Source organism: Primulina tabacum, chromosome 1 (assembly GCF_025594145.1).
Source record: "Primulina tabacum isolate GXHZ01 chromosome 1, ASM2559414v2, whole genome shotgun sequence".
In the NCBI taxonomy this organism is placed as follows: Eukaryota; Viridiplantae; Streptophyta; class Magnoliopsida; order Lamiales; family Gesneriaceae; genus Primulina; species Primulina tabacum.
In genome coordinates, this window is record NC_134550.1 from 29,933,858 (window position 1) to 29,954,693 (window position 20,836).

The following is a 20,836-nucleotide window of genomic DNA, read 5'->3' on the forward strand; positions in this document are numbered from 1 at the left end:
CTTCCTAACATCCTAAGCGTCGATTCAAGACAGAAATCATGAATTTTGAGCAAGGATACTCAAAGCTGCTGTTCCGGTGCTCTGTTTTCTGCGCAAATTCTTCCGGTTTTTGGGTGAGAGGTTTTGTGTTGTTGCAATTTTTATATTTTGAATTTGTAGAAAATACCTCAACAAACTTCGTAATGCTTTATGTTAGTTGTTTATAGCCACTAGAAAAATGGGTTTTTGATTAGAAACGGATTTGTTATGATTTTTCTATCAAAATGTGCCAAAATCGAATTCTCTGTGTAAAACACCTACTGTATTTCGGGATTATGGCATATATGCAGTTGGATTTTGAACTTATGATTCCAATAAAAGTTGTAGAGCTATATCTTGTTTTCGCAATGATATAAGAATCGTTAAATTCCAGTAAGAATTGTACAAGTTATGATGGTTTTTCAGAAACTGCTCAGTAGGAGATTTCCGTCCGAAAATTTGTTGAGTGGGAGGGTGTTCTTGATAATTCTGGGATTAAATTCTCTTGAGATTTGGAAGATGGTTTCTTCTAGAAAAAGTTAGTTATTCGAGTTATCTTTCATTTTCAATTGGCAAATATTGATTTAAGTTAATATTGAACGAGATACAAATTTTATGCTCTTTTGTATCAAATCATACATCGGTATGGAATGTAGTTATCATGATCGGCTTATTTTTGTTTTGTTTAGGCTGAGAGTCTTGAAGTGAAATTGTTATTTGAATGTCAAGTTGGTACATGTATGTTACAGCTTGGTAACATACGACGGTAAAACATAAATTATGTTTAATTGCCATTCTGTGTTACATTGATCGTGTTTATGATTTGTTGACTGTTGTAAGTTGTTAAATGCCTTCGTTGTGATATATGTTTAGTATTGTGACATATTACTGGCATTTAGCATAGGGCATACAGTTATGACATTCATGTTGAGCCCTATCGTTCTTGTTAGCCCGTTGTTGATATCCATTGTTATCTGGCACTGTTGTTTATCTCGGGATCATAGTGTGGCTGACAGGCCTATACACATGAGACTGTGGATATGATTGGACAATCCCGTGTTAGTGCAGCCTTTTGAGGTGAGCGCTGGGATTGTGTCATCTAATTCGTTTTGTTGTGCCATCCTGTTATATCGTATCAGCTGTATGGAGGCCGAGTCAGGGGTGTTATTCAGCACAGCTTGGCATATCTCGCATACTTGGCAGGGCGGTTTAGCTGCATGACGATGTAGCTCCCCTGTGTTGGTTCTCGAGCATTATTCCAATTGTTATCGTACATTTTGTTGGCTTATGTTATCCCGATTATTCGTTGAGCCTTTCATGCATTGCACATTGCATTTTATTATATGATTATGCATGATTTATGATTATTGATGTTATTGTTGAACTGTTTCATACCAGAATAATAACCACAGTTGTTTTCTAAGGGGGCTACTGTTGTTGCTATTGGGCACCATGGTAGATCTCCCAAGTCGTTTTGCAGCATCGAGCCGAGGTTCCTCCAGTGGAGCTCGGGTTGGAGGTTGGATTGCTTGGTTCTGTTTAGTGGAGTCTCCCAGTTAGTCTATATGTATGTCTTGAGTTTGTTTCAGCCTTGTATTGTAGTTTATTTACCGGGGAGATGCCCCGTGTATCTGTAGTGGTATTTGGTTTTTGTGATGTCCTGAGTCGACTCTGTGATATTTATGATCTGGTGAGTATTTGGTAAGTTTTAATTTCTCCTTAGTCCTGGCCAGTGCGACTATAGGTGTTTAACTTCGGTTTTTGTTTTAATGACTCTAGTTGGAGTATATTTTGATATAAACTGCTCCTTGAGTTTTCGGGATGTCCTACTTATCGGGAGGTCATGCCGAAATTTTTCTAGGCCCTAAGTTCCGTTTTAAAGTATTTTAAACCTTTTTCCGCTGCAGTTTTAAATCAAACCATTATTGTTAGATCATTAATTGTCATTAGAGTAAATGAGCCTCACAATATATAACATCCAAACTAAAATGATTAAGTGTGCATTATTATCCTTTTCAATAGATGAAGCTAACATGTCTACGTGAGACCCAATTATTAACAATATAGATTAAATCGAAAAATAGTTTAAAATACTTAAAAATTAATCTCATATCGACATTAAATACCCATAAAAGGATAACATAATTTAAAAATAAAGAATATCTTTTTAAAAGATAAAATAATTTACTAACGCAAATCCTAGATATGCACAACACATGCTCAAATATACAAGTTTTTATTAAAAATTAGTCTGCCAAATTGACGACAATTTATTTTGATGAATGATGCTTTTTGGAGTTTTTGAACAAAACATGGTACTTTCCTTTTATCAAAATTTGAAAACATTTAACAAAATATAATAAAAAAAATAAATAATACTTTCACACACCCCCGCTATTATCTCAGGTGGCGAAGTTTGTAAGACGTAAAAGAATTTCACTTCCCCGCTAGACCACAGGCGGAGGAGTGAAATTAAAAAAAAAAAATTAATTTCACTCAAAATAAATATTTTAAATAAGCAACCAAAATAATAGACAATATTTGTCCTTTTGAAGTGAGTTTTGTGTAAAAATATTTATGTCGCAAGATCTTTTCAGAGTGTTTTAATTAGCTCCTACCCAACATAAAAATTTATAATATGTAAAAGAATTATAAAATTCTAAAAACTAGTTATAATCGTCCACCATCAATAATATTATAATTGTTATTGAATTATAATAAATGTTCATACTAAATTTTTATAAGAGTTTTGGAATGACCATTAAATATTTTAGTTGTAATGCATCATGTTTCTATTTTCAGTCATCATTTCAATTCAAAAAAATTGAGTGGCAAAATTATTATTGAAATCCAAGACAAAAAAATATAACCGAGAATTTCAAAAAGTTCATGTTACTATTACAACAAATTTAACGGTTTAATTCTATTTGGGCGGGGGACAAACTTCCTATTAATAACTGGTTCAAGCACATAACAGTATTTGCTGGAGGAATGTTGTTATACTTGGAAGAACGACATGTCATCATAATATTATAATTATGCATCCTCAAAGTATCCATTATGGGCCAAAAACCAGTGTCACATGATATGATCAACAAATTAACGGGATGGTGGTTTACTTGCGCCCAAGTCCAGAAGTCCAACAACATTTTGTGGTCTGCTGTGTATTTCCCTATATCATAGAAATGAAAGCCACCGAATTAAAATCAATGTAAAAAAATAGAAAATAAATTAATATGAAAATATGATTACATGTGTGATAAACATTTACAAGTGTGATTCCGCTCTATTGTAGCGATATTCTCTGTCTCGGGGATAATATTGATTTTCGCATCTGCAGTGATGGATATATCATTGCTGCAGTACCCCAATTATCTTAGAGCGTCAATTATGTGACAACGCAATTTTGATAAACATATGTTGAAGAGGTTACGGCAGTTTTCAAAATCTATCCACGGAAATATTGGCACCTCTTTCCATGATCCCAGCCATTGACAAGCCGCTTCGATGCATCCTACTACCACTTGCTCCACTGCTGCTTGCTCCACTCATAGTTCTGTAAGAAGAAGACAATATCATCCAAACAATTTTATGTATTCTTGATAGAGTGTATTATGGATTCACATTCCTCTTAAATAAACATTAGACACGCAATATGAGATGTAATGTCCGTAATTTTCTTAGAAATTAATGAAAGAATTTTTTTTTAAAATTTGATGGCCGAATAAAATAAATTTTATTAGAATGATAAAACATTATAAAAAATTTATGAAAGACGATGGAATAATAACATACATATTTCTGTGAGAAATAATAGCAAGATTTGGTAGGTGAGAAATAAGAAGTTTTTGTAAGAAATAATAGCAAGATTAGGTGGGTGAGAAATAAGAGGAATATCGATGGATATTTATAGAGGGGCGAAATTTTACAAATATTTGACTTTTTTTTAAAAAAATTTCATATTCACTTTTTAAAAAAACATCTACAAGCATTAACTACTTATATCGACGATGATTGACTTTAATTGAAAATTTTATTTAACTCGTGCAAGTCTAATGATAATATAAAATTTTATTAAACTATTTTCTAAAATAAAAGTTTTTTCTTTGCATAATTACGTGTTAATAAATTATTTTTTTTAAAAAGGTATTCCTTATTTTTAAATAATCTTATCCAATATTATCCCATTTATGGGACGTAATGTCAAAAATTTTCTAAGCTCTTATATTCATTTTTAATTATTTAAACTCTTTTTCGATTTAATATATATTGTAAATAATTGGTCTCACAGACATGTTAGCTTCATCTATTGAAATGGACAATAATGCACATTTAATAATTTAAGTTTGGAGGTTATATATCAAGAATAAAAAAAATTGAAGGAATGATTAAACATATTAAATATTGTGTTTATAATCTAACATTAGCCCTATACAATATTTTGGGAACGATTCATAGAACACTTGTTGTTAAAAATAACTACAAGGATAATGTCAATTTTAGTATCTATATATAAGTGAATGACATCTTTAATCTCTTATAATCAATTTAAAGTCATCCTACAACTATGTTATGTCTATCTTAATATGTAATTAAACAACCATTTTTAATTGTTTATAATTATGTCAACTATTTATACATATATATATGCAATACATTTGAAGCTTTACTTTCCCAGACCCTTTGCCATCTTGGTTATTTAAAATAGATTTATCGTGATTCATTTGTTCATCATAATGGTGAAAGTGACATCACCTCTCCAATATGGAAGAGATGATGAGTCCTATCATCTATGCCCATGATTTCAGCTAATCAAAAAATAAATAAGAAAATTAAAATTTTCACTCTAGGGGTAAACGATTCATATTTATTATACACCAACCATAACCATGGTGTAGGTTGTGAAAAGAAAAGTTAAAACTTAAATATAGTGTAATACATTGGGTGGGTGATGAGAATCTGATTCCCCCCAATAAAGTAAATGGGAGAATCCGATTCCTTGCATTAATGTTCAAATTTCATGTGTTTTGTATGTTAATTTAAGAGGACACCACGCTGCAATTTTGGATATGCAAGCCTATTTTTGGAATGGTTCTTCTCTCAGGTTGCATCAAATTGAAATCGATAACTAATGTTGTGATTATTTAAACGTTGAATAGAATATAGGATAATATTTAATAAATAACTAATGTGTGATGAATATGTATATTTGGTGATTTTTTTGTGTAAAATATATATATATATATATATAATTTTATTAGGATACGAAACTTATATATTATATACGATTTACTGATATATTTTTAATTTTGAGATAAAAAAGAGCAAAAATCGAAAATCGATAAAGAGATCTACAAAAATTACTAACAAATACAAAATTAGTTGACAAATATTATAAATAGTAAAAATGTAAATAAACTTTGATTTCACATTCATACAAAAATTATTTATTATGAGTTGCTCAAGTTTAATAATCAATAATTCAAAAAATTTTAATTCTCATGAATAAAATTAATCATTTTAAATAACAAAAATGACTAGGGGACAAAAAAAATAGAATTTGTGGCAAAGACAGTTGTTAAAAAAAAAGGAGATAATGAATATTATATCACATGCAAAACAAGATAAGAAGTACTCTCTGAGTTCATGCCCATCAATGCTTCCCGCTTTCTTCACTTGATATATATTTTAAAAATCTATTGCAACTTTATTGCAGGGAATTAGATTCTCATCATCCACCCAATTTACTACATCAATTCTTACCACTTTCTTCATTTGATCTGTATTTTCAAAGAAGAAAATTCTTATTGCAACTTTATTGAAGGGAATTGGATTATTATCATCCATCCAATGTATTACAATAGTTTTACCTTTTTCTTTTAACAACCTGAATCATGCTTTACGTTAGGTGTATAAAAAATATGAATCGTTTACTATTACAGTGAAATTAAGGAAAATTTTTATTTTTCTTATTTATTTTTTGAGTAGGTAAGATGTGGGGAGTCGTGGGCATAGATGATGGATCTCTCCCATATTGGAGAGATGATGTCACTTTCACCGTTATGATGGAACAAATGTACCACGATAAATATATTTTAAATAACTAAGATGGCAAAGAGTCCGGGAAAGCAAAGCTTCAAATGTATTGCATATATATGTATAAATAGTTTACATTATTATAAACAGTTAACAATGGTTGTTTAATTACATATTAAGATAGTAAGTCATAAATAGTTGTATGATGACTTTAAATTGATTCTATGAGATCAAAAATGTCATTCACTGATATATACGATACGAAAATTGATATTATCCCTTTGATTATTTTTTAATATCAAGTGTTCTATGAATATTCCCAAAGTATTGTATGGGGCTAGTGTTAGGTTATAAACACAATATTAAAGATGTTTAATCATTCCTTAGAATTTTTTTATTCTTAATATATAACCTCCAAACTTAATTGATTAAATGTGCATTATTATCCTTTTTAATAGATGAAGCTAACATGTCTATGTGAGACCCAATTATTAACAATATAGATTAAATCAAAAATAGTTTAAAATACTTAAAAATTAATCTCATATCGACATTAAGTACCCATAAAAGGATAACATAATTTAAAAATAAAGAATAACTTTTTAAAATATAAAATAATTTACCAACGCAAATCATAGACATGCACAACACATGCTCAAACATACAAGTTTTTATTAAAAATTAATCGGCCAAATTGACGACAATTTATTTTGATGAATGATGCTTTTTGGGGTTTTTGAACAAAACATGGTACTTTCCTTTTATCAAAATTTGAAAACATTTATCAAAATATAATAAAAAATAAATAAATAATACTTTCACACTCCCCCGCCATTACCTCAGGCGGCGAAGTTCGTAAAATGTAATGTAAGGCCCTGGCCCTGTCCTCAGACCCTGCAATCACAGTTCCTGGACTCAGACCAGCTTGCACTTACTCATCGGACTTCTCCACGCCAGGAAAGTGGAGTTTGTGCCTTCCCAGGATTCGACCCCTCAACCTCCTGGCATATAGGTATATTGGCTACAATCCTTGATCTTGTGCCACTGGTATGTTCTGTCTAGGTCTACTACGACCTCTACCTCGAGTTGCCATGTCTGATATACAATATATCAACAAATATAAAATCACAATATCATAATCATCTCAGTCTTGTATCAATCATCTCTGGCTCTCGAGACTCAACAATCTCAAAAATCTCAAATAAACCTCAACAATATAGTATCTCAATTATGATCATTTATTTCACATTATGGCATAGTGAAAATGCTAGCAAAATTATCACATGATGAAGAAATTCGAACTGACTCGATCTACCCTGTTCCCAAATATCTTACGCTCTGATACCACCTAATGTGGGGCCCCGGGTCCGACATTAATACTAATAATTATAAATTTAACAAACCAAACGATTTAGTAAAATAAATAATTTGTTGTTCACAAACTGACATAAACATAGTCAAATTAAAATAATTTAAAGGTCTCAAATTTTGAATATAAGTTTCAACATGCCAAAATAAACTAGTGGCAAAATTAATCCAAACATCATCAAATAGCTCCTATGACCCGAAAATCCCACTCTAACTCGTATCTCCTCGCCTGGAGCTGGACTTTGGCATCCCAAGCCTCGCCTCACCTACCGTCAAGCACAATAAAACAAGAGGTAGCCGACATGCCGGCGAGTATAAACCCAGTATGATACAATCAATAACATATGAGAATTAAATTTTCAAATAGCTCATATAAATTCATAAAGATGCAATATAATGCAATGTATGATCAGAAGCTGTGGGCTGTCAATAAATCTCAAGATCAAGTGAATCATCTGGTCATAGGGTACCCAAGGAAAGAGAATCCCCCAGCAACATCCACCGACTCATCCGCTCGGGGTGGTTTGCTGTGTTCTACAATCCCAGGACTATGGTGCGCCTATAGAGAGTATTCAGGCCATAGTAACGACCTCCACATACATTATGCCAACTCAACTATAGCCCCATACGTCCAACAAATCAATAAGTCAAAGCGACCTCCGCCATATCAAATATGAATAGAAAAGTGGCTTAATATGCAATGCAATGATGCATTTCAATCTAATCAAGTCAATATCATAATAAGCTCATCTCAAAAGATCAATCATCAACAAATCACAAGTAATTCATCAAGCCATCTAATTTTCAATTTAAAATAAAAATGATACTTTTACCTCGTATGTTAACGACCGTAAGATACCTTTCAAATATTACAGAAAGAAGATCGAAATGTGTAGGTGAGAAGTCTTGAACCTCAGAATTCTACTATAACTCAAGAACTTTGATCATCTATCAAAACAGAGTAGTTTCTGTTCAAAATTCATAATTAATTCAATACTACTTCAAATCAAGATCCGCAAATTAGATATTCAAGAAAACTCAAATCCCAACAATTGTAAAAAGAATGAATCCGTATCATTTCTTAACTGTAATATTCCATAAAAACATTCATTGAATCATTTTGTCAAACACGTGGCGTGCGTGCTAAAGAGTTAGCTCCTTTACTTTGCCATTGGCTTCAATTCCATTTCTTCTCAAAATATCAATACATACAATATACATAATCAATGATTTAAAGGAGCTAAAATCAATTGAATTTTCATTTATCATAAACATAGCTCAAGATATGCATTCCAAGGAAGAATCTACTTACAACCAAATATAGATACACTGGTGTTGGCACTTGGTGATGATTCTACAAGATCAAACCATAATAGAATCCATTAATATCATTTATTAAGCTTTCAATCCCCCGTAAGTTGAAAACTTTACCAATACAAACTTACAACTCAAGGAATCCAAGAACAAGACAAAGTAATAACTTACCTTGATCTTTCTATTAGCGTAGATGAAGATACCAATTTGGATTGAAGGAATAAATCAAGAGATGATAGGAGGGAAAGAAGAAAAATGGAAGAACCCTAGCTTCTAACCGATGGAGAGAAATGAGGATGAGAAGAAATGATACAAAAATCATTTCCCAATATAATATATATACCATCCAAACCTCAAAACACGTTTTTGAGTATGTTGGTGGGCGCGGTGGCGCGTGATTTGGTGCAGCTGCGCGCCCCATACTGCCCAACACCAAAAGTTTTAGCACCGGGCGCGCTAGGGCGCCGGATCCTGCGCGATTTTTAACTTCCGAATTTTCAAAACGCATTTTTAACTTCCGAATTTTCAAAAGTGTTCAACACAAAAGTTGTAGCCCTATGTCTTGGCTTGCGTCTCCAATTGGCCTCATGTCATTTGGAGGTCTGAGTAAAAAGTTATGCTCAATCTCCCAACATGTGTCAGTGCAGGAACGACGATACACACGACACACTTCGGGCCACTTTTGTCTCGTCTTCCCTAATGATTTGACCAAAACTCAAACCATGAAAGTTATAGCCTTATGTCTTATCTTTCTAAGAAAGTGGCCTCACATCAATTGGATCAATATACAAAACATTATGCTAAAAACCACAACTACTGCCACATTTTTTATACCGTTTCTGCACTTCCATTACCTATTTAGCTCAAATTCATCCTTTGATTCTACCCATCTAATATCTATTCCATTCTATAACATTCATTACCATTCATACCATAACGTAAATCCATAAACCATCACAACTACTGCCACAATTTTATTTTTCTCAAAATTCGGGCATTACAATTCCTCCCCTCTAAAAATAGATTTCGTCCTCGAAATCAATCATCTCTTTCAAGTCTAACATGTAATGATCAATACTGAAAATAAAACCGAGAATAGAAGCGTACTTCATTTGAATAACTCTGGATATTTATGTCTCATTTTATCTTCTAATTCCCAAGTTGCCTCTTCGACACCATGTCTGTTCCACTGTACTTTAATCAACGGTATCAATTTATTTCTGAGTTGATTATCTTTTCTGTCTAGAATTTGAATCGGTCTCTCAATGTAGCTCAAATTCTGATCTAACTCAACCTCATCGGGTGGAAGTACATGAGAAGGATCTGGATTGTATTTCCTCAACATAGACACATGAAAAACATTATGAACACCTGATAATGCATGCGGAAGAGCTAATCTATAAGCCAAATCACCAACACATTCCAAAATCTCATACAGACCTATGAATCTCGGTGATAATTTACCATTCTTTCCAAATCTAACTGTATCATGAAAAGGAGATATTTTCAGAAAAACTCTGTCACCTTTCTCAAAAATCAATGGTCGTCTCCTGATGTTCGCATACTTAGCCTGCCTATCCTGAGCATCTCGCATACGACTCTGAATCAATTTCACCTTCTCTGTCATATCTCTTATCATATAAGGTCCTACAATTGGTGCTTCAGATAAATCGTCCCAATACAAAGGAGATCGACACTTCCTACCATATAGTGCTTCAAATGGTGATATTCCAATGCTCACTTGATAACTGTTGTTATAAGAAAACTCGAGAAGTGGTAACGAATCCTGCCAACCAATACCAAAATCCATCAGTACAGCTCTCACCATATCCTATAATGTCTGAATAGTACGTTCTGACTGTCCGTCTGTCTGAGGATGATATGCTGTACTCAAATGCAAACGAGTACCAAGGGCCTCTTGTAAACTCAGCCAAAAATGAGAAGAAAATCTGGGATCACGATCTGATACAATGGACTTAGGCACACCATGCAATCTCAAAACTTCTCTGATGTACAATCTGGCCATCTGATCATGCCTATATATCATCTGATAAGGAATGAAACACAAAGACTTGGTTAATCTGTCAACGATAACCCAAATTGCATCGCAACCCCTCGACGACCTCGGCAATTTTGTGACAAAGTCCATGGTGATATGGTCCCACTTCCATTCTGGAACTTTAAGGCTATGCAAAAGACCTCCTGGTTGCTTCCGTTCTGCTTTCACTTGTTGACAATTCAAACAACGAGATACAAATTCTGATATGTCAGATTTCATTCTTTTCCACCAAAATTGTTTCTTCAGGTCATGGTACATCTTTTTACTTCCAGGGTATACACTGAACTTACTGCAATGAGCATCACGCAAAATCTGTATCCTCAACTCTGAAATATTAGGAACTACAATACGATCATTCACAAACAAAATACCCTCATTATTGACCTGAAATTCTGATGGATGTCCTGATCTGACGAGTTCAACTGATTTCTAAATGCTTTGATCTAACTTTTGGGCCTATTTAATTTTGACAAACAACTCGGGCTATGCCTGAATCATAAATACTCTTACAGATTGAGTATCTACCACAAAATCCAAACAAGAAAGACAACATTCTTCAACTAGATCAGATACACCGCTAGTGATCAAGGACATATTGCATACTTTTCTGCTCAAAGCATCGGCTGCTGCATTCGACATGCCTAGATAATATTTTATCTCGCAATCATAGTCTTTCAACAAGTCTAACCAACGTCTCTGTCTCATGTTCAGCTCCGCTTGTGAAAAGAGATATTTCAAACTCTTATGATCAGTGAATATCTCAAATTTCTCCCCATACAAGTATTGACGCCAAATCTTTAAGGCAAAAACCACTGCTGCTAGTTCCAAGTCATGCACTGGGTATTTAGACTCATGTGGATTCAACTGTCGTGAAGCATAGGCAACAACACGGCGATGCTGCATTAATACACAACCCAGTCCTTGATGTGAAGCATCAGTGTGCACTGTAAATCCTCCTACACCTGATGGAATAGTCAGAACTGGAGCACTAGTCAATCTCTGCTTAAGTTCAACAAAACTAGCCTCACATGCCGGTGACCAAATAAATGGTACATTCTTTTGTGTCAGCTGCGTAATTGGCCTCGCAATCTGTGAGAATCCTTCAATAAATCTGCGATAATATCTTGCCAAACCCATAAAACTACGCACCTCAGGAACTGATGTCGGTCTACACCAATTGATGACTGCCTCAACTTTACTCGGATCAACTGATATACCAGCACTTGAAATCACATGTCCAATGAAAACCACTATATCCAACCAAAACTCGCATTTGGATAATTTAGCATACAACTTTTCAGTTCTCAAAATTTGCAAAACAGCTCGCAAGTGCTCGGCATGCTCAAATTCATATTTTGAATAAATAAGAATATCATCAATGAAGATCACAACAAATTGATCTATATATCGTTGAAACACACGGTTCATCAAATCCATAAATACCGCAGGCGCATTGGTCAACCCAAAAGGCATAACCAAAAATTCAAAATGCCCATACTTGGTACGAAAAGCAGTCTTAGGCACATCTGCCTCTCTAACTCTTAACTGATGATATCCGGATCTTAAATCAATCTTAGAATATACTGAAGAACCCTGCAACTGGTCAAAAAGATCATCAATCCTTGGCAAAGGATACTTATTCTTTACTGTGGCTTTATTCAATTGTCTATAATCGACACAAAGCCTCATAGACCCGTCTTTCTTTTTCACGAATAAAACTGGAGCACCTCAAGGTGAAACACTTGGTCTTATATATCCTTTAGCCAATAGATCCTCAAGTTGTTCCTTTAGTTCTCTTAGTTCAATTGGTGCCATCCTATAAGGAGCTCTAGAAATAGGCTATGTACCTGGCATCAACTCAATGTTGAACTCAACCTTTCGGACTGGAGGAAATCCTGGAATTTCATCTTGAAATACATCTGCAAATTCACTAACAATTGGAATACCTGCCAACTTAGGCACTGACCTTGAAATATCAATTGCATAAACCAAGAAACATTCTGCTCCTTTCTGCAACAAACGAGTCATGGACAAAACAGATATCAAAGGAATCTTAGATCGAGAACCCTTTCCATAAAAAGTCCAGTGATCTGTCATATTAGGCCTAATTTTAACAATATTCTGAAAACAATCTACAGTAGCCATGTATCTTGTCAACATGTCAATACCAACTATGCAGTCAAAATCAGACATCTCCAACACAATGCAATCAAGCTCAATGACATTATCCTCATAACGAAATTCACAACCATTTATCATTTCAGCTGACCTCATCACTTTGCCCAGTGGAGTAGAAATAGATAATGTAGATGATAATGGCATGGAATGCAATGAACGTAATGTGACAAAGTGTTCAAATATGAAGTATGTGACGCACCAGTATCCATTAAAACATTAGCAGGATAACTTGAGAGAAAACAATTACCTGCAATGACATTATCTGGAGCATTATGTGTCTCATCCTCAGTGAGTGCAAAAACTCGGGCCTGCTGTCTAGGTGGTTGTCCTACCCTATGGCTACCACTCTGTTTGTTCTGATCTGACCGATTTGACTGCTGATAGGAATTAATTGTAGGAGTCTGGTGATTCTGGTGAGGTGTCTGTCTCGATGATCCCCCACTCTGAGATATATCACTGCCACGATTAGGACACACACGATCATAGTATCCCACCTGGTTACACAAATGCCAAGCTCCCGAAACTCCTCTATACTGATCGGTATAATGTCTACCACCGCACTGACCACAAGTCGGGCCTAAATAACCAGTGCTCTGAACTGAACCAGACTGTCTCGATCCACTAGAACTCGAAAAATTACTGTCATGCCTCTTAAATTGTTTGCCTCTAGCCCGAAACTGCTCTCTTATGTTGCCATTGTTATTGCCACTATTGCCCTGTCTGAATTGATGTCGATACTGTGGCTGTTGGGGTCGTTGCGAATACTGAGTACCTCTCTATCTAATGATCCCAGTTTCAGCTCCATTGGCTCGATCAAGAGCCTCAGAAAATGTGTTAGGCCTTCCGGTATTAACCAAGGTAAAGATATCAGGGTTAAGATCATTTATAAAGTGTTCGGCCTTAGCTTCTTCATCGGATGCTACATGAGGAGCAAATCTCAGTAAATTCGAGAACTTAGCAACATAGTCCTCAATATTCAGATTTCCCTGTTTTAAATTTGCAAACTCGGCTCCCCTATCTTTCCTGTAAGAGGTAGGAAAGAAACGCTGATAAAATTCAGATTTAAAAATATCCCAGGTAACAAACGTACCTCGACCCTCTCAAGCTTTCTTTGTCATGATCCACCAACTCTTAGCAACATCTAATAACTGATGAACAACTAATTTGATTCTACGATCATCTAAATACTCAAAAGATTCAAATAATTGATCCATATTCTCCAACCAGTTCTCACACTCTAATGCATTCTCGGTACCCTTCAACATCGGTGGGTACAAAGACTGAAATCTGGCTAACAGTATCTCCATCGGAGTCGGAGTTATATCCATCTGAGTATGAGTAGCACTGCCTTGATCTTGTGCCACTGGTATGTTCTGTCTAGGTCTACCACGACCTCTACCTCGAGTAGCCATGTCTGATATACAATATATCAACACATATAAAATCACAATATCATAATCATCTCAATCTTGTATCAATCATCTCTGGCACTCAAGACTCAACAATCTAAAAAATCTCAAATATACCTCAACAATATAGTATCTCAATTATGATCATGTATTTCACATTACGGCATAGTGAAAATGCTAGCAAAATTATCACATGATCAAGAAATTCGAACTGACTCGATCTACCCTGTTCCCAAATATTTTACGCTCTGATACCACCTAATGTGGGGCCCCGGGTCCGACATTAATACTAATAATTATAAATGTAACAAACGAAACGATTTAGTAAAATAGATAATTTGTTGTTCACAAACTGACATAAACATCGTCAAATTAAAATAATTTAAAGGTCTCAAATTTTGAATATAAGTTTCAACTTGCAAAAATAAACTAGTGGCCAAATTAATCCAAACATCATCAAATAGCTCCTAAGACCCAAGAATCCCACTCTAACTCGTATCTCCTCGCCTGGAGCTGGACTCTGGCATCCCAAACCTCGCCTCACCTACCGTCAAGCACAATAAAACAAGAGGTAGTCGACGTGCCGGTGAGTATAAACCCAGTATGATACAATCAATAACATATGAGAATTAAATTTTCAAATAGTTCATATAAATTCATAAAGATGCAATATAATGCAATGTATGATCAGAAGCTGTGGGCTGTCAATAAATCTCAAGATCAAGTGAATCATCAGGTCATAGGATACCCAAGGAAAGAGAATCCCCCAGCAACATCCACCGACTCATCCGCTCGGGGTCGTTTGCTGTGTTCTACAATCCTAGGACTACGGTGCGCCTATAGAGAGTATTCAGGCCATAGTAGCGACCTCCGCATACACTATGCCAACTCAACTATTGCCCCATACGTCCAACAAATCAATAAGTCAAGGCGACCTCCGCCATATCAAATCTGAATAGAAAAGTGGCTCAATATGCAATGCAATGATGCATTTCAATCTCATCAAGTCCATATCATAATAAGCTCATCTCAAAAGATCAATCATCAACAAATCACAAGTAATTCATCAAGCCATCGAATTTTCAATTTAAAATAAAAATGATACTTTTACCTCGTATGTTACCGACCGTAACATACCTTTCAAATATTACCAAAAGAAGATCGAAATGTGTAGGTGATAAGTCTTGAACCTCGGAATTCTACTATAACTCAAGAACTTTTATCATCTATCAAAACAGAGTAGTTTCTGTTCAAAATTCATAATTAATTCAATACTACTTCAAATCAAGATCCACAAATTAGATATTCAAGAAAACTCAAATCCCAACAATTGTATAAAGAATGAATCCGTATCATTTCTTAACTGTAATATTCCATAAAAATATTCATTGAATCATTTTGTCAAACACGTGACGTGCGTGCTAAAGAGTTAGCTCCTTTACTTTGCCCTTGACTTCAATTCCATTTTGTTGCGACTTTGATTGTTGCACTCCCTAGAGCAGGTTGTCAACAAGTGGTATAATTCGATGAGTCCGAATATCGTATCCACAGGTAAGCTAAGGTAATTACAAGTCCACTACAATGTCTTTTTGTTTTTGTTTTTGTTTTTTTTTTCTTTAATGGTTTGAATCTTTAATTGGTAATTTTTAATTGTTCAAATTTTAATTTAAGTAGTTGAGATTAAAGGATTCACTCTTAGTATTTTAATAAAGTTAACATTAATGAACATTATTGAAATCCACTTAATAAAATGGTTCCAATATATATTAAATAATCATATTTTTATTATGTTATATATTATTATCTTATAAGTATATAATATATACTAAAACTTGTAAATGTTGTCAAGTATTTATTGTGCTGTATATATATTTGGAAACACTAAATCAAGGTTCCCACTTTAAATGGTTGGTAAAACCAAACAAACATTTAAATGGTACCAAGAAATTAATATTATGATATTAATAAATAATAAATCAAGGCATCCACTTTAAATGGTTGGTAAAACCAAACAAACATTTAAATGGTACCAAGAAATTAATATTATGATATAATCATATAATAAATCAAGGCATCCACTTTAAATGGTTGGTAATACCAAACTAACATTTAAATGGTTCCAAGAATTTAGTGTAACATATAGCAACAATAAATCAAAACTTCCACTTATAAGTAGGGTATAATTATACTTAAAGAAATAAATATAACATAAACAATAAATAATGATTAAATAATATAAAACATAGATTCTTACCTTTTAATAACCTTATTATCATGCCAAGAGTTTCACCTTTTCATCTCAACTTTGGGAAGTTAGCTACTCATTATTCAAAGTGTAAAACTTTGAATATGAATTTAACATGCTAATTATATTTAAATGAAGAAATAAAGGAAAAACAAAGAGAGAAATATTATGAACTCAAAGGTTTGTTCATAAAATGAGTGATATCTCAATACATTACAATGCACCCCTATTTATAGCCAAATTTGGGGAGACAACCACAAATAAAATATTATTTTTTACACATAAGTCTTCATTGGTGTTCCAAGAAATTAATATTTTAATACACATCACTTTTGAAAATCTTTTCATCTGAATTTTCTTCTCCACATAAAATAAAACATGTAGATATCTGAGTTGTTTGAATTGTGGTATTTTTTTTAACCATTTGACCAAGTAATTTGAGAGATATGGTCAAAATACTAGAGCATGGTAAAATTGCCACTTCTTTGGTAACTTTAATTGTTGCTTAATTTGATCCCACTTGTGAGAAGATTTTTATCTCATGCTTGCCACCAATATTGTAGATATTAACATCAACTTTCTACAAGTCCAAGAATCATCTTAATCCCATTTGCAACGCCAAGTTTATTCTTGTTTTATCGAACCTGTAAAAAATAGTAGAAACTTATAATTACACAACAACTTATATTTTATACAATTTATTATAAAACATATAATATTTAAACATTTAATAAAACAAAAATTATATATTTATATTATAAAACATTTAATTAATATACAATTTTTTTATCTTTATCACACTCCCCAACCAGCTTATTGCTAATCCCTAGCAATTTAAGCGTTAATAGCAACACAAAACATATTGATTATTTTAAATAGAAATGTAATCAGAACTATCCACGTGTTTAAATTAAATTTGAAAACTGTCAAAGTAATATCAAGATCATTATAATTATAATTTATGAAATAATATGAACTGATCAATTCAAAGCTTATTTTCAGGTAGTTAAACGTACGTGGCCTTCAGAAATTCCTACTAAGAGTCTCAACTCTATATCCTCACAGGTTAATAAGTGTTTCAATTTATGGGAATGATTTCTCTCATGGAGTTGGAATACAGATAAAGCTCAGGAAAATGGTTTACAGAATGCAGACAGACAAACGAGCAAAACTAATCAAAAGATAGGAAATCCATATATTCAAAATCCAGTTGGTTCTTATTATATATTTTTTTCCTGATTTTTTTACATCATGGAATCAGACTAAGTTTATGCTTCTTGACCACATATTTATTTAATTTGTACAATGTATTTCTCTCTTTTTTTCTTTTTTTTTTCTTTTTTTATTTGTATTTTTTTGAGAGATAAATGGGTCGCAGCATATAACTTAGAAATTACATAAATCTTCAACATCTTTCTTTTTTTTTTTCCAGGAAATATCAATTTTGTTTTTCAAAATAAGAACACAAGATCTAAACAATAGATAGCCTCTCTGATGATCAATAAAGGCTCGCAAGCTGTTTTCTCAATCCTCTCCACTCACTCACAAAATATGTGTGAGTTTAAAAAAATTTAGGCACTCTTATCAAGTATATCTTGGGCCATATACTTTAATAACTGATTTTATCACAATGGTTAATCATTCAAAAAGATTTCATAAATCATAATTTTATAGTGATCAAAATATTAAAATTGACTTTTTTTTTCAAATAAAAATTTAAACATCCTTAGATAGATTATTACAATTTCTATTCTAAACTTTTCAAACATGTAATGTATGATATTTTTGCAAAAATTATTAAGATACAATCAATAAACATGTTTTTATTTTAAAATAATTTTACATGTTTTTATTTTAAAATATTTTTTTTTTAATTTTTAAGTTTGTTCTCCCCCCAATCATAATATGACATTGTTCCTAATGTCAAAATAACTGTTAATAAAGAGTACATAATGAAAGAGATATCACCTGGAATTTTATTGAAGATAACAAACTGAAACAAACGCAAACCAATCCACGATTTTTGAATCAATGATCCAACTTTCTTTTCTTACTGCTTGATTGCGACCAATTGATATTTCTTATCATCGGATCAGGCTTATGAACAAAAGCTTCCAAATCATCAATTAATTGGTCGGCAGTCGAAGCACAGATGAGCATCCGTCGTGAATTTTCTGAAATGAAATTATGTTCCACAGCTTTATCAAGAAATGCCAACAAACTGTTATAATAATTACTGATATTCAACAAGCCCACATGTTTATTATGGATATTAAGTTGTGCCCAAGAAACAGTGTGAAAAATTTCTTCTAATGTACCAAAACCACCTGGTAGTGCGATAAAAGCATCAAAATTTTCAATCATTTTGGTGATTCTTTGATACAAAGAAGAAACTTTTAATTCCTCCCCAATCGTAACACCTGTAATATTTCCTTCACCTAAATCTGTAGGAATAATACCTAAAACCTGACTACCACCAAGATGAGCAGATGTTGAAACAGATCCCATTAACCCAATATTACCTCCCCCATATACCAAGTGAATTTTTCTCTCAGCCAATATCTTTCCAAGATTATTCGCTGCTTCTACAAATACTTCATTTTTTCCAGAACTCGACCCACAAAATGCACAAATATTTTTCAATGTTTGTGCAGAGGATCCAACCATGTTTTTACTTTTTTTTTGGTCTGCGAAAATAGAGAAAAAGAAGAGAGATTTTATGGGGGTAATATATTATCATGACAAAACTATGGGTCATAGCTGTAAGCAGAATAATCAGAATAAACAGTAAAAATAATAATGACACACATGCATATGAACAGTAGTATGATTGTGGCTCACAATTTTCCTCTGGTTTTACGTCCAGAAACGGTTTCAATGCCTTCTATGAGTCGAGGATATGCTTCCCATCCAATTTTCTTATAAATTGGCAAACAGGGTCTTTTTTAGTCGGATTCCCAAGACTATGACGCTCATCTTGAAATTGTTTCCATAAACGGAGAAGTTCAATTTGCACATGTCCACTATAATGCGTCTGAAGAGTCAATAAGATGTTATCTAAAGACTCCTTTCTCAGCCCATTCTTAATGAAACCAATTTTATCTTCTCTGTTATCGGAAACACATCCCAAAGATCTGCATCATTTGTCACAAGTCCATCTTGCACACTTATGACAAACCCCTAACCTTTTGGCCCTTCGTTTTTTCGCATAAGTGCTTTTTTCTAATCCAGACAAATACCGAATGGGCAATGATTGTGGAACTTCTCCTCCTAATCGGACCTTAGCTTCTATTACAAGATGAATATCTTCTGGAATTCCTTTTTGCATTAACAATCTCAATCTTTCACACCTACCTGCATAAATTTTTCTTAGAACATTTTCAGAAACAGAAGGAAAATATTTACAAATTTTTGAGAGATTTTCATCCATTTTGAAAAGAAAAGAAATGATTTTTTTTAATTTTTGTATCAGCAATTGTGGGAAACTGATTTAACCGACTATGAGAGTCATGGAGTACCGTTATCCGCCATTTAACTAAGAAAATAAAAAGATTAAGGAACCTGAAATAAAAACAAACAAAATTAAATGCAACATAAAAATTTAAGGATCAGAAAGGGAAATAAACTCTTCCTGAAAGATTTCATTTTCCAAAAATGGTTTAAGCCTTTGTCCATTCACTTTAAAAACATCACTATTTTTAGGATTTTCAATATTCACAACTCCATAAGGATACACATGCTTTACAACATATGGGCCTGTCCATCTTGATCGTAATTTTCCTGGGAATATGTGAAGTCGAGAATTATAAAGCAAAACTTTTTTACCAATCGCAAAATATTTTCTAAGAATTGTTTTATCATGAAATGATTTGATTTTTGCTTTATAAATCCTTGAATTGTCATACGCATCATTTCTGAGTTCATCAAGTTCATTAAGTTGCAATTTGCACAATTTGTTGCAATCATCCATGCTTGAATTAAAAGTTTTGATTGCCCAATAAGCTTTATGTTCCAATTCCACAGGCAAATGGCAATGTTTTCCGTAAACCAACCTATAGGGAGACATATTCAATGATGTTTTAAAAGCTGTTCGATATGCCCAAAGTGCATCATTAAGTCGCAGAGACCAATCTTTTCTATTTGAGTTAACAGTTTTTTCCAAAATTTTCTTTATCTCCCTATTAGCTAATTCAACTTGTCCATTTGTTT

At 33.2% G+C, this 20,836-nt stretch overlaps 1 long non-coding RNA gene across 1 annotated transcript; it reads right to left on the minus strand.

Moving 5' to 3' along the window:
- Nucleotides 1-3,048: 3,048 nt before the first annotated feature.
- On the minus strand, nucleotides 3,049-3,893 carry LOC142518678 (uncharacterized). Its single transcript, XR_012813614.1, has 3 exons — nucleotides 3,814-3,893; nucleotides 3,271-3,574; nucleotides 3,049-3,190 (listed from the first exon to the last, which is right to left on the minus strand). It is a non-coding gene; the product is annotated as an uncharacterized LOC142518678 (long non-coding RNA).
- Between the last annotated feature and the right edge of the window lie 16,943 nt (nucleotides 3,894-20,836).